Below are 12,805 nucleotides of genomic sequence, written 5' to 3' on the forward strand. Positions count from 1 at the left end.
TTAGCCAGGGTCCCAAAGCTGGCAGGTGCGAGAATCAGGACTTAAACCAGTTCTGTGTGAGTCCAGAGAACCCAAGTTCTTTGTCTCCTGGGACTTTGTCCTGCAGGAGAAGAAAGTGAAAAGACAAGGCTACATCATGACTTTCGTGTGACCTAGGAACCTTTGCTTCAATAGGATCCTACTTTCATAAAAATATACTAAAAATTATAATTTATGACTGTGTTGGCATAAAGGAAAATGTAATCCAGGCTGAATTATATTCATATTTTTCATCTGAGTTTAAAGAAATTAAAACACATCCATGGGGCTCCCAGGGGCACCTGGGTGGCTCAGTGGGTTAAGCCTCCGATTTTGGCTCAGGTCATGATCTCACGGTTCATGAGTTCAAGCCCTGCATCAGCACAGAGCCCACTTCAGATCCTCTGTCCCCCTCTCTGCATCTTGCCAGTTCATTCTCTCTCTCTCTCTCTCTCTCTCTCCCCCCTCCCTCTCTCTCTTTCTCTCTCTCAATAAATAAATAAACTTAAAAAAAAAAACATTATCTGCCGTCTCTGCAGGGCAGGGAGCAAGGTCTGTACCAGGATGTCTCAGGGATGTGATCTCTGCGCCTAAGAAACTGGTCCGTCCACTTTCAAACTAACCAAAGCCACTCTTTGGGGTGTAGACCTTGGAAGCTACCCAGAAGGTCAGAGGAATCCTCCCCTGGCACATGCCGGAGCCCTGCAGGGGTCTTCCCAGACCTTGAAACATGTTCACATCTTCAGCTGGACCGTTGAAAGGGAAAAGCTCAGTCAATGGTGGGGGCGGGGGTGGGGGTGGGGGGGCTCAGACCACGCCAATTTTATGCACACGGAGAAACAGAGGGAAAATCCAGGCTGCCCCAAGTCCCGGCCCTGCCCTTCCCCCAGCATTGCAGGTGGGGAGATGCTTGGGCTGCCCTCTGCCCTCCACCCTTGCCTGGCTTCCTGGAACTTCTTCCCTGGGAGGAGCTACAGGCCCATGGGTGACCTTCGGCATCTCTGACCTCTGTCTTCTGTACCTAGCCCCACCCCTATTCTTTAGAGCTCCTGGGCAAGAACAGGGGACACGGTGGGGAGGGGGATCCCAGAGCCTGCCCAACCCCCTCTCAACGTCCCCCTCAGTCTCCCTCAGCATCTGTACTTCTCTTCTAGAAATCAAAGCCACCCTTCCTGGGGCTTCCTGACAACTCCCCACCTCCCTACCAGCCCCAGTCCTTAGCTTTCTGAAAGAAAATGTGAATGATTTTCAATTTAATCTATGCCGGGCTCTGTGCTGAACACTATACTTCCTCAATGCCCCGAACAACTCCACAAAATTGGAGTTTTGCCGCACAAGGGAGTCCTATGGGTTAGGGGACTTGCTCAGGGTCACACAGCAGTAAGTCGCCTGGTCAGGGTTCAGACCCCCATGGCTGGCTCCAGAGTCCTGGGTGCTTCTTCAGTGTCTCCTTAGTCCCAATTCCCTAGCCTGACTCTCATGCCTGTCCTTACCTGGCCCTTGTCAAGCCCTATGAAGGCGCCTCACCACAGCCCCCGCCCCCACCCATCAGGCACCCTCCCAACATTCAGAGCCACCGATGATTCTTCAAACTCCCGTGTCAATTCATCCTCCTGTGCCTTTGGGCCCACTGTTCCCCCAGCCTGGGACACCCTTCCAGACAGAGGAAGTTCTCCAGTGGATTGAACGCGGCGTTTTGACAGTCTGGCCTGAGTCTGAATCCCACCTCTGCCCCTGGGTCCAACATGTGTGACTTTGGGGGAGTCACCTTCCCTCTCTAAACACTGATTTCCTTTAACTGTAAAATCGGAGCCACAAGGCCACCTCGTACTGTTTGCGTGAGAATTCACTGAGAAAGTATAGGTAGAGGTATAGGCACAGAGTGGGGATTCCAGGGACATTCTCTAGGCAACCACCCCTCCACCACCTGCCCCCCCATCACCATGACTACCTCCTACCCTTTAGGCACATCACCTCCTCTGAGATGCCTTTGGGGAGTCCCGCAGACAGTGGCAGTGGCTTGCCCTTTGGGCTGTGAGCTCTGGGAGGATCTGAGTCTCCTTTGGACCCCAGTCCAAAATGTGGGGCTGGCTGTGTGTGTTGTGATGTTTGTTGGAAGGAGGGAATTGTTGGAATGAGGAGACAGAGAAAGGAGGGAGGGAGGGAGGGAGGGAAGGAAGGAAGGGATGGAATAAGGAAAGAAGAGACAGGGAGGAGGGAGGGAGAAAGGAGAGAAAGAAGGAGGGGAGGGAGGGGGAAGGAAGGAAGGAAGGAAGGAAGGAAGGAAGGAAGGAAGGATGGAAGGAGACAGGGAGGAAGGAGGGAAGGAAGGGAGGGAGGAAGGAGGAAGGAAAGAGAAGAAGGAAGGAAGGAAGATAAGAGAGGAGGGAAGGAGGGAAGGAGGGAGGGAAAAGGAGGGGGAAGGGAGGACAAAGAATGAAATGCATCAGAAGAGGGCAGTTTGGGGTTGGTAATAGGTCCGGACATGGAGATTAATAGTAGAAACATGACTTGAGCCTTAATTATTTTGCTAATTAGGCCCAAAGTGTCTGGGGGCAGGAAGAAGGCAAGTGCACTTAACCTGATTACCCAATAGCCACCGGTCCCACTGCTGCTCAGGGTCCCCACTGAGTGGACCCCGTGCCCCCTTCACCCAAGGCGCCTCAGACTTGGAGCTCCCAACACCCCTCACTGGACCAAGGGGTGGCCTCAGGAAGCAGAGCTGGGCTCCCTGGGATGTGGGGGATTCTCGAAGTGGCCTTCCCCCTCGTGACAGACCAGACCCCGTGCTGAACCAGGGAACAAGATTTAATCCTTCTCCTGGGACTAGAGGTGGGGGAGGGGTGGGAAGTGGGGAAACCTGCAGGCCAGGTCACAAATGAGCCCAGGCAGAGCCCTGGCCCTCCTCCCCCTCCTCCTCCTCCCCACCCTCCTCCTCTGCATCCCCAGCCCCAATCCCCCGTCTCCCCCACTGCTCCCCATCCCCCATCCCTGTCCAGCCCTCCCCCTCACCCCTCCAGCTCTCCATCCCTTCCCAGGGAGCCCTGGTAATAACAGCCTCCAAACCAGCCAGACAGGTTCTGGGGGACCCAGCCCAGCCCCAGAGGCAGGTAAGGAGGTAGAGCGGTGATCCCCCCCACCCCCCCAGCTGCCGGCTGCCTGAAAACACCAATTATCTCTGCAGTCCGCTGGCCTGCTCTGCCGGCCCAGCTCCATGGCCTGGGGTGGGTGGGGGCGGGGTAGAGAGGAGGACACCCTGGATGCAGGCTCTGTGCTTCCAGACCCCGCGGTCCCCGAACCCGCCAACCACGGATGCAGCTTCAGAGAGCTCTCTTCTGAGACCTGACAGTCTGCGGAGTTCTGCCCGGCCAGACACACTGACTCACATTTAATTACACATGGAACCAATCATCTGGTTGAAATGAGTGAAGTCTCAGAAAGGAGGTGTGAAATTGGGGGGGGGGGGGGGATTAGCAACTTTTTTTCTTACAAATACCTTGTTTGAAGCTTGGACATGAAAACAACCCATGAAAATCCCTTTGATAGCCAGGGTTCCCAGACTCGATTGTCTCCACCTCATGCCCCTTAGCCAGTGATAGGAGAGGAGGAAAGGAGAAAGGTCAGAGCAGTGGCAAGTCACTGTGTATTTTGAGTGGGAATGCGATGGACGTGTGTGTGAGCATATAAACGTAAGCCACGTAGCCTAGGTTCAAATCCCACCTGCACCTCTTCTTAGCTGTGAGACCCTGGGCAAGTTAATGACCTCTCTGTCTCAGCTTCCCCATCTGTAAAATGGGCAAACGAAGTGTTACCTGTCTCCTGGAGTTGTCATGGGAACTGAAGGAATTCATAAATGCACTTGGCAGAGGACCCATGGTGGGCCTCATTTCAGTGCTTCCTGTCACTCCTCCCATTGGTATCATCAACCGGGCATGTTTGCGTGCGCGCGCACGCGTGTGTGTGTGTGTGTGTGTGTGTGTGTGTGTGTGTGTGTTTGTGTCATATGCCCAAGGAAGGACCCCGCAGATGAATAAATGGATCTTCATGGACAAATGGAGAGCGGATATGACAGCTTTAATTACCACTCTATAGATTGCAAGTTTGACGCTAAAATCAAGTTGCGGGCAGGAGGCTCTAGGAGAGAATCTATCTCCTTACCTTTTCCAGCTGGTGGAGGCCGCCTGCACTCTTCCTCCCCTTCCCGAGCCTGCTTCCCTACTCATACCTCTTCTCTCTGCTCCCGGCCACAAAGGTCCTCCACCTTTAAGAACCGTTGTGATGACATTTGCCCCACCCAGGGCACGAAAGATAATCTCCCCAATCTCAAGGTCATTACCTCTCATCACATCTGCAAAGTCCTGTCTTCCATGGTAAGGTAACATGTTTACAAGTTTTGGGGATTTGGATGCGGACATGGTAGGGAGGCCATTATTCTGCCCCCCGCCCGCAGGAAAAGCACCCCCCCCCCCCCCCCCGCCGCCCGCCGCCCGCCGCTCTAAATGTGTCTAAATGTGTTGAATCACACTGTAAGCATCTGTCTGTCTTCTGGAGCTCTGGGCACTGCCAGAGGCTGGAGGTAGGCAGACTGGCAATGCACAGGCCACCATCCCCTACAGTTCTCGGGTCATCTGGCCAGGTTGGGGCAACTCTGAAAGTGTGGCGAGGTACAGATGGGGCTCTGCCCTCACACTGCCCTGTGTGTCTGTCGGGACAACGCTCCCTGTCTGAGCCTCCAATTTCTTCCTCTGGAAAGCATTCTGAGGACCGCGCACAATGGCACATGACATTCCTGGGACAGTGTTGGGCATAGAGCAAAAACTCAATTGGCGTTTCGTTACACCCGTTCCACACCCCTGGGACGTGAAGGTCGGGCTCACATTTACGACAGCAGTTGGAGTGTGAGACACGGTTGTGTGTGTCTGTGTGTGTGTGTGTGTGTGTGTGGATGTGTGTGTGGAGGAAAGCGTGTGAACGTGTGAGCGTGAAGGTGTGTAAGAGAATGCTTCCCTGCACGGAGAACTTAGCCCTGTGCTCTCTCCTCCGGGCCAAGGCCTCCCGCTAAGTCGGAAGGCCCAAGCAGGCGTACCCACAGACCCCATCCTTCTGGGAGCCTGACCACCGTGAGATGCCCCGGGCAGGACACTTTGAAGTTTCCTGTCGCACACATTCTGCTCCACGTATCATCCACTGCTGCTCTGTGATAAAGAACAACGTTTCAAGCGGCAGCTCTTTGGAACACTATGCAACTGTTAAAAAGGTAAGTCAGACTTTGTACAGGCGAGATGTCGAAACCATATGAAGCAAAAGGAAAAAGGGAGTTTCATAACACTGGGTATAGGTTGGACCCATTTGGGTTTTAAAAAAGAAGTGCCCCTCTTGCCAAGTGTCAGAAATGCAAATGCTTTCAAGGTACAAGGCAGAAAGTGGGCGGATAGAAGACTCCAGCGGCGGGGGGGGGGGGGGGGTTAGACCAAGTCATGTGGCGCAGGGGGCCTCCACATCAAACATTCGAATGCCAGCTCTCAAGGTGGACAGTCAGCTTTTGGCCTCTGGAGTCTGTAGAAGGGTGTGTGTGTGTGTGTGTGTGTGTGTGTGTGTGTGTCTGGGAGGGGTATAGAAATGACGGTTTTACAGTGGGAATGTCGGGTTTCAGTGCCTCTAGCCCTTTCCTTTTCTGTTTACACTTTGCCTTTCCTTAATCTTTTGAAACAAGCTTACACAGGTATCACAAAAGTCTCAGTACGGTTTTAAGCTTAAAAACCAATATTTCTCTAATCATAAAAAATGAAGACACAGAGGTAAATACACACTCAAATATTTGTGCAAAGATGGTACACCAGGAAACCCGATGATGCTGATGGGGCGAGGGCACCTGATGGGGACACCGACCAAGGCTGGGCAGGAATCTGGGCTGCCTCCTCCAGCCTCAGGGGCGGCTGGGCCCTGCCCACGCAGTCACCGTCCGGCCCTCGGGGAAGGTCAGCAGGGTCTGGAGCTGAGACGCGAGTGTCCCAAGGCCTGCGCACTCCAGTGAGCTCACGCTCACACACCCATGCGCGGCTCCGCAAACAAACACCCTGTGTGATGCGAACGTTCCGTCCTCAGCGGGCACCGGCCTAAGAGACGACAGATCAGGCATCTGTGGCTGACTCTGCCCTTTGCCTACTGAGACGTGCCATTTTCACTCTCTGACCTTTGATTTCCCCATCTGCCAAATGAGGATAAAAATGATGCATGAAAAATGCCCAGCGCAGTAGCTGCCCAGTTGATAGGGTTTCTAAAGAAGCAAGGTCCTAGCCTCTCCCCGGGCCCTGGCCTCCAGCCAGGTAGGAGTTCGTCATCAGAAGTAGGCGGGTTGCCCAGAGAGAGCAGAGTCCGCTGGCCTTATCAGGCCAGCCTGAACCGGCCCCACAGAGAGCTGGCCTCTGCCCTCTGACTACCTACATCTGAATAGTTCTGGGACATGTACCACATGATCCCGTGGCCCTAAGGCTGAGGGTCTTCCCTGCCTGCCTGGAGGAAAGCAAGATATCCCCGTTTTGTAGATGGGAGCTCAGAGAGGCTCTGTAACGTCTACTCATACATCTGTCTTCATTCATTCGTTCATTTGGTGTTTAAATGAGATACTAATAAGGACCAGGCACTGTGTTAGGCCCAGAGCAGGGGGAAGAAGCAGTAAACCGCACCTACAACGTCCTTGTCATCACAGGATCAGGACCAGCTTCATGGGCATGGGACCTGTGCCGTCACAGGGGGCCCTGAAGCTAGAAGGGGCAATGCTCACTCTGTCGCCATCTTAAACTTCTTCATAATTGTGAAACAAGGCCCCCCCGCCACCGCCATCCTCATCTTGCAAGGGGCCCTGAAAATCACGTAAGTGATGGAGTCAAGAGGTCACGAAACTGAATAACCAGTCCCCAGGAGATAAAATGTACAGGGAAAGGAACCTGAGCAAACCTTGGAGAGGTTGGGGGGGGGGGAAGGTAATGGGTGGGGGATGCTTGAGCTGCGCTGTGACTTTCCTAAGAGAGCACCTTTCTGGCTGAGCCTGACAAATGAGTCAAAACTGACCTGGAAAAGACGTAGAAAGAGAAGATGAATGATAGTTTTCTTAACTCCAAAAAAGAGTCCTGGTCTTACAGGACCTTACAGTACGGACCATTACGAGGTTTCGTTCAATTCATTCATTCATTCCATTCATTCATTCATTCACGCATTCGGCCAATATATTTCAAGCACTCACTCCGCAGCAAGTAATGAGCAGGCCAGCAGAACAGTACAGGACAAAACAGACCAGACCTTATGACACACGTGTCCTAGCAGGGAAATCGCCGTTAACACAACTTATTGCGCAGAATTATGTATCTATTCCTGGGATTTGCGTGAGGAAGATGTACAGGATACTAAGGAGCACATGATGGGGACTGAGCTGTGTTGGGGAAACTTCCTGCCCCACCCGGGGCCAGGCACAGGGGAGACCCTGGGAGAACGTGGCCTTGGGGGGTCCTGTCTCTGAATTCTGTTCCACTGCGGACATCGGCTGGGCCCTGCTGACTCCAGGAGGCACCATGCCAGCAACCACCTGGCGGTGCCCTGGTCCCAGAGGCAGTGGGTGGACCTGGGGAGGAGCTAGCCCATGGCTGGGAGAGGGCAGGAGAGCAATAAAAAGTGTAATTAAAGGGAGATAGCTTTCAGAAGGAGGGCGAGAGAGAGGCTAGGCCTTCTGACCAACAACAGTGTGTCTGGGACTTCTGTCACAAATGTCAAGCCACCTTCAGAGCCCTCTAAGCAGGTGCCCCATGTTACAGTAGAAGAAACGAAGTCTCGGACAGGCTAAGCAACCACCTAAGGTCACAGTGAAATTGGCAGCAGAATCCAGTCTCTGACTCCCAGAGCAAGATGCTGCCTCCACTCACCTCCTCCCTGACCAGAATCTCTCCAGGTACGTGGCAGTCCTCCAGGGAGATTTCCCTCCAGCCCCAGAACCAGCAATGCCTACATTTCTCCTGAGCAGTGGGTTTCTTTGTGTTTCTTTAAGGAGCACTGTAGGGTCTCAAAGTTGATCTTTTTTCCCTCTTCCCATTGGCCGCCAGGAAGCCCAGAGTCCACATGGGGGCCCATCACAACACAACTTTATATCGGATGGGAACCGTAACGTCACTTCTGTTCAACCTCACTCTTCTATGCTGCTTTTAATTTCCTATTTTTTTACTAATTTGTGATATGGTTTGGCTCCCCGCCCCGCTACCCCCAGCCATATTAAGCCGCCTTCAACCTTTTCAGCATTCTCTACATGACTGCTTCCTCCCCACCTGTCTGCAGAGAGCATTCTCTGACTCCTCCCGCATGAGGCCCAGGTGATGTCGCCTGGCTCCCTGTCCTCACCCTTTCTCCCCGTTCGAGCTCCCACCACACCCTGACCGGCAACCCAGCACCCAAATTCTAATTTCCGGGGAAGCACACGCTTCTTGGCCCAGCTTGGGTCAGGTGTCCACTCGCAGTTCAAGCAGCCGCGTCCGCGTGCTGGACCGTGCAAAGGGGCACATGTGGGGGGCTGCGTGTCCCAGAAGCAACATGGCAGCTAACACCCTAACTCGTCATCATAGTCAACCCCTTAGGACCTGCGTGCGGCCTCCTCTTTCCAATCCTAGCCATCTTCCTGCACCTCCCTCTCCAGCCAAATAGGGCACCTGGATAATCCAATTGCTGTTCTGGAAACTTCCTCCGCTGCCGCCTGTGGGATTTCACCCAGGCTGACTCCTCTCCCGGGGCAGCCCCTTCCTCCAGCTCCGTCTGTCTGTCCCGGTGGATCACCAGCCCAAATGCTGCCTCCTCCCTTTCCTGAGCCGGCTTGGTCCAGTCCAGCAGTTCTGGTCCTCCCCCTGCTCCCATTCGGTGCCATCTGTCCCCCCTGTGCTGTGCTGTGCTGTCCCCTATTTCCACCCTGCACCACGAGTTCCCACAAGGCTCTGACAGCCTCCTCAAGATGCTGGACTGCCAGACGGCAGGGACTCCAAAGCAAGGAGGCAAAGCCACGTCCCTTGGGGACAGACGGACCTCAGTTCAAATCCTGACTCAGCCACTTCGCAGGAGGACCTGGGCACACCCCTGCTGGCTGGGAAGGAGCCAAGTGTCATCACCAGGAGGCAGACTCTGGGGCACAGGGCCCATTGCTCACCCCCTACCCAGAGTGCCTTCAGAGGGACAGGCCAAAGCTGACAGTGCTTTGTGAACAGAGGGGCCAAGGCAGGGGCCGTTGGGGCAGGACTTGAATTCGGAGCCATGTTACCTTGGGTGATGCCTGGAGACTTCACCGGATATTTCTCGAAGGTCTGAGCTTGGAGTGCCTTAGAAATCTCCTAACCAGCCAATTTTCCTCTGGAAAAGTCAGTGGGTACCGAAAATGGCGGACAAGGTAAGGATCATGAGAGTGAAGATGGAGAAGATGATGGTGGTGATGATAGCGGCCATGAGCTAACACACAGAGCACTACGTATCCACGGTTGTAAGCGCCTTCTGACACAACCCTGTGAGGCGGGGGCAAATATTATCACCCCATTTTACAGATGAAGACACTAAGACGGGGAGCAGTGAAGTAACTGGTCCAGAATCACACAGCTAGAGCATGTTGGAACGGGCACTCTGGTTACAGAGTCTGCACCCCTACCTGTAATATGACTAACTAGATTTACACTACAGTGAAAATAGCTATCGCTATTTATCAAGCCCCTACTATGGTCAGGAACCGTGCTAAGCACTCTCTGCAGGCACAAAAGAGATTCAACTCTGACAGGATCAGAGTTCCTGTTCAGCTGATAGAAAATCTGAAACCTCCAGGTGAAAGCAGCCTTTCCATGGGGCCAGTAAGTTCAGACGTGGCTGTCATACCCAGCCAGCCTGACGCTGGGTCCCCCATCTTAACCACAGACACGCAGTGGTTCTGCAGCTGTGTATACGTGTGCACACACGCTCTTGCCTAAGTCCACGTGCACATGCACACATGTGTACCAGGCCACACTTGCCCCACGCAGACTGATGGAAACACAGCTTCCAAAACGCAACGGTGCTGTCACCATGTGAGGGACCCCAGCCCTTGGCCTGAAGACTCAAGATGTTCTCTCCAAAAAGTGGCTCCCTAAGTGGGAGGCAAGTTTGCATAGCGACCATGCCAGAAAATGCTGGCAAGCCCTGTCAGTCAAGGCTCCCTGGGCTCTGAGCATCTGGAAAAAGCCGGTGGGGGTGAGAATATTCGCACTCGGGGCTGAAACTCCAGCTTCTTTCCCACAGTACGTTCACAGCTGTAAAGCCTACTTCCCAGGAGCTCCTGCTGGGGTTTGCACACCGCCTTCCAGGGGCCTTCCCTGCCAATCAATTTCAGTGTGAATTCAGCCAGAGATCCCGGCCAGCAGAACCGGTTAGACCTGCCTGACAGTCTCCGTGTTGCAATGCAGGAGTCTGGGCTTGCGGCTAAGTCTATCCTTCCAGATTGCTTCTGGGAGCATTTCCTGAAGTCCCACCTCCTTCCCAGCCCTCTCCCGAGCTCGCATCTTCCTGGGGTGACCCCTGACCAGACCAGCCCTGCCTGCGGTAACCACAGCACCCACCAGCCACCAGACATCTCTGCACATCCCTCCCGCAGCCGGAAGAAGAGGGCAACATATTCTCCACTTTACCAAGAGGCAACGGAGGCTCAGAGAGGTGAACTGAATTCCCCAGGTCCCCAGAGCCAGGGAGAGGAGGTGCTGGGTTTACACCCAGGTCTGTCTGGCTCCACAATCCGAATTTCTTCTAGCCGCCCCCACCCCCCCACCCGCTTCAGCTCCAGTGAGGGTTTCAGAAACCAGACAAAGTCTTCCTTTTGGCATCTGTGACCCAGAAGCGATTGAGAAGGAGATGGCCTAGAGAGGGGTGGATTAGGGGTGGCAGAGAACTTCATGGAGAAACAGCTCAGGTCAAGGGGCAGAGAGGCTGGAGAAGCCAAGGCAGGTGCTGGGGTCAGTGTGGCCAGAGCTCAGGATGTTGAGTGAAGAAGAGAGGGGCAAAGGCTCACAACGCAGGGCACTGAAGGCCAGGCCATAGGATCTGGAATAGGTCCTGGATGTGATGGAGAGCCATAGATGGTTTCTGAGCAGGACTAGTTGCCAGTATCTCAGAAAAAATAATGTGAAAGCAAAGTCTCTCCTCATCCCCAGAAAAGAAAACTATACCTACGTACCACGACAGATGTTAACTAGACTTACTATGGTGATCGTTTTGCAATATATACAAATATTGAATCATTATGTTGCACACCTGAAACTAATATAAAGTTACGTGTTAATTATACCTCAATAAAAAGAATTTTGTGAAAAAGCAATGTCCCTAGTGGAGCCCAGGTGGCTCAAAAGGATGGTGGAGGGTGGTCTGGAGGGATGGGAGGTGCTCTCTTCTCAGAGTCAAGTTTTCACTGAATAAAACCCCAGAAGCATTTTTCACCCAGTTACAAATTCTACCTCACCTATCATCCAACCCCCAGGCTTAAGAGCATAATAGTTAAAAGCACAGACTCTGGATAAGAGCCTGCATTTGAATCCCAGCACTGCCACTTACTAGCTGTGCATCCTTGGGCAAGTTGTTTAACCTCATCCAGCAGAATGCGACTATCTCCCTGCCTCCTAGAGTTAGTATAAGGGTTACGTGAGCTAATAGCTGCAAAAGCACTTCACTGCCAGGCGTACGGAAAGCGTTTGGAAGATAGGGACCTTTGGGGCCACAGCCCCTGGTCTGCCCCTCAGAGGTGGACACAGGATGAGCCTGACATGGAGCCTGACCCGGGTCCTGGTGACCACCGAGTGCCTTGCTACCCACATACCATCGCTTTAACAAGTCCTGGCAGAATCCCAGGAACCAAAGCCAGGCTCACAGGTCTGCAATCTGCAGAATGAATCCAGTTCATGGCAACAATTTCATCGGATTCAACCTAATGCTTCCACTTTTTGAGAGCAGGATTTCTGGAGCCTTCTTAGTCTGGTGCACTCTCCTCCCACAGGCAAATGGAGCAAGGAAGGCAGGCCATCCAGGAAAACCCAACGGAATCAACCTTTTTGGCCATCTCGAGCAAAAGAAAGGTGTTTTAGATATATGAAGCCTGATTTCCAACTGATACGTGACTTCCCTACTATATAAAAGTATACAACCCAGGGAGTGGTCACTCCCTGCTGACTCTGAAAGAGACAGAAGCTGGATGGGCAGGCAAATACGGGTTCCCTTTGAGGTTTTCATCTGAGGGTCAGGACAGACTCTTCCCAGGGGCCTCTGTGCTTTGCTCCTGCCCTTTGACCTTCCCCAATTCGCCCCAGAATCTGGCTCAGCATCTTGGACTGCCAAAGCCACGGTGTAGGTGGAACTGAAATTTGAAGCATTGCTCTCTTCCGGGACAAGGACAAACTAGTGGGGCTGTTGATTTTGCAAACAAGACAGTGACGAGACCAGAGGTAAGTTTTTGGAAGAGGACCCTGGCAGTCTGCGAGGGGCCAGTGCTGGGTGGGGCCTGGAAAGCGAGTTTATGAGACTCTGGGAACTGACCCAGAACAAAGTGGGGACATTCCAAACTGAGGTGCGGTGGTGGAAAAAGCCAGAAGCGTGCATCACAGAGGGGATATGAAAGCAGGTCTGCCCCCAAGAAACTGGCTTATTTCTCAAGAACTAGAACAGCACGAACTTGGAAAGGCTCACTTGCCAGTGGTCTTAGCCATCACCTGGAGACACACTCTCTCCCAGCTCTGCCCGGAAACAGGAGTTCCCCTGA

This window comes from Puma concolor, chromosome A3 (assembly GCF_028749965.1).
Source record: "Puma concolor isolate L17-30 chromosome A3, mPumCon1.1.hap2, whole genome shotgun sequence".
Classification (NCBI taxonomy): Eukaryota; Metazoa; Chordata; class Mammalia; order Carnivora; family Felidae; genus Puma; species Puma concolor.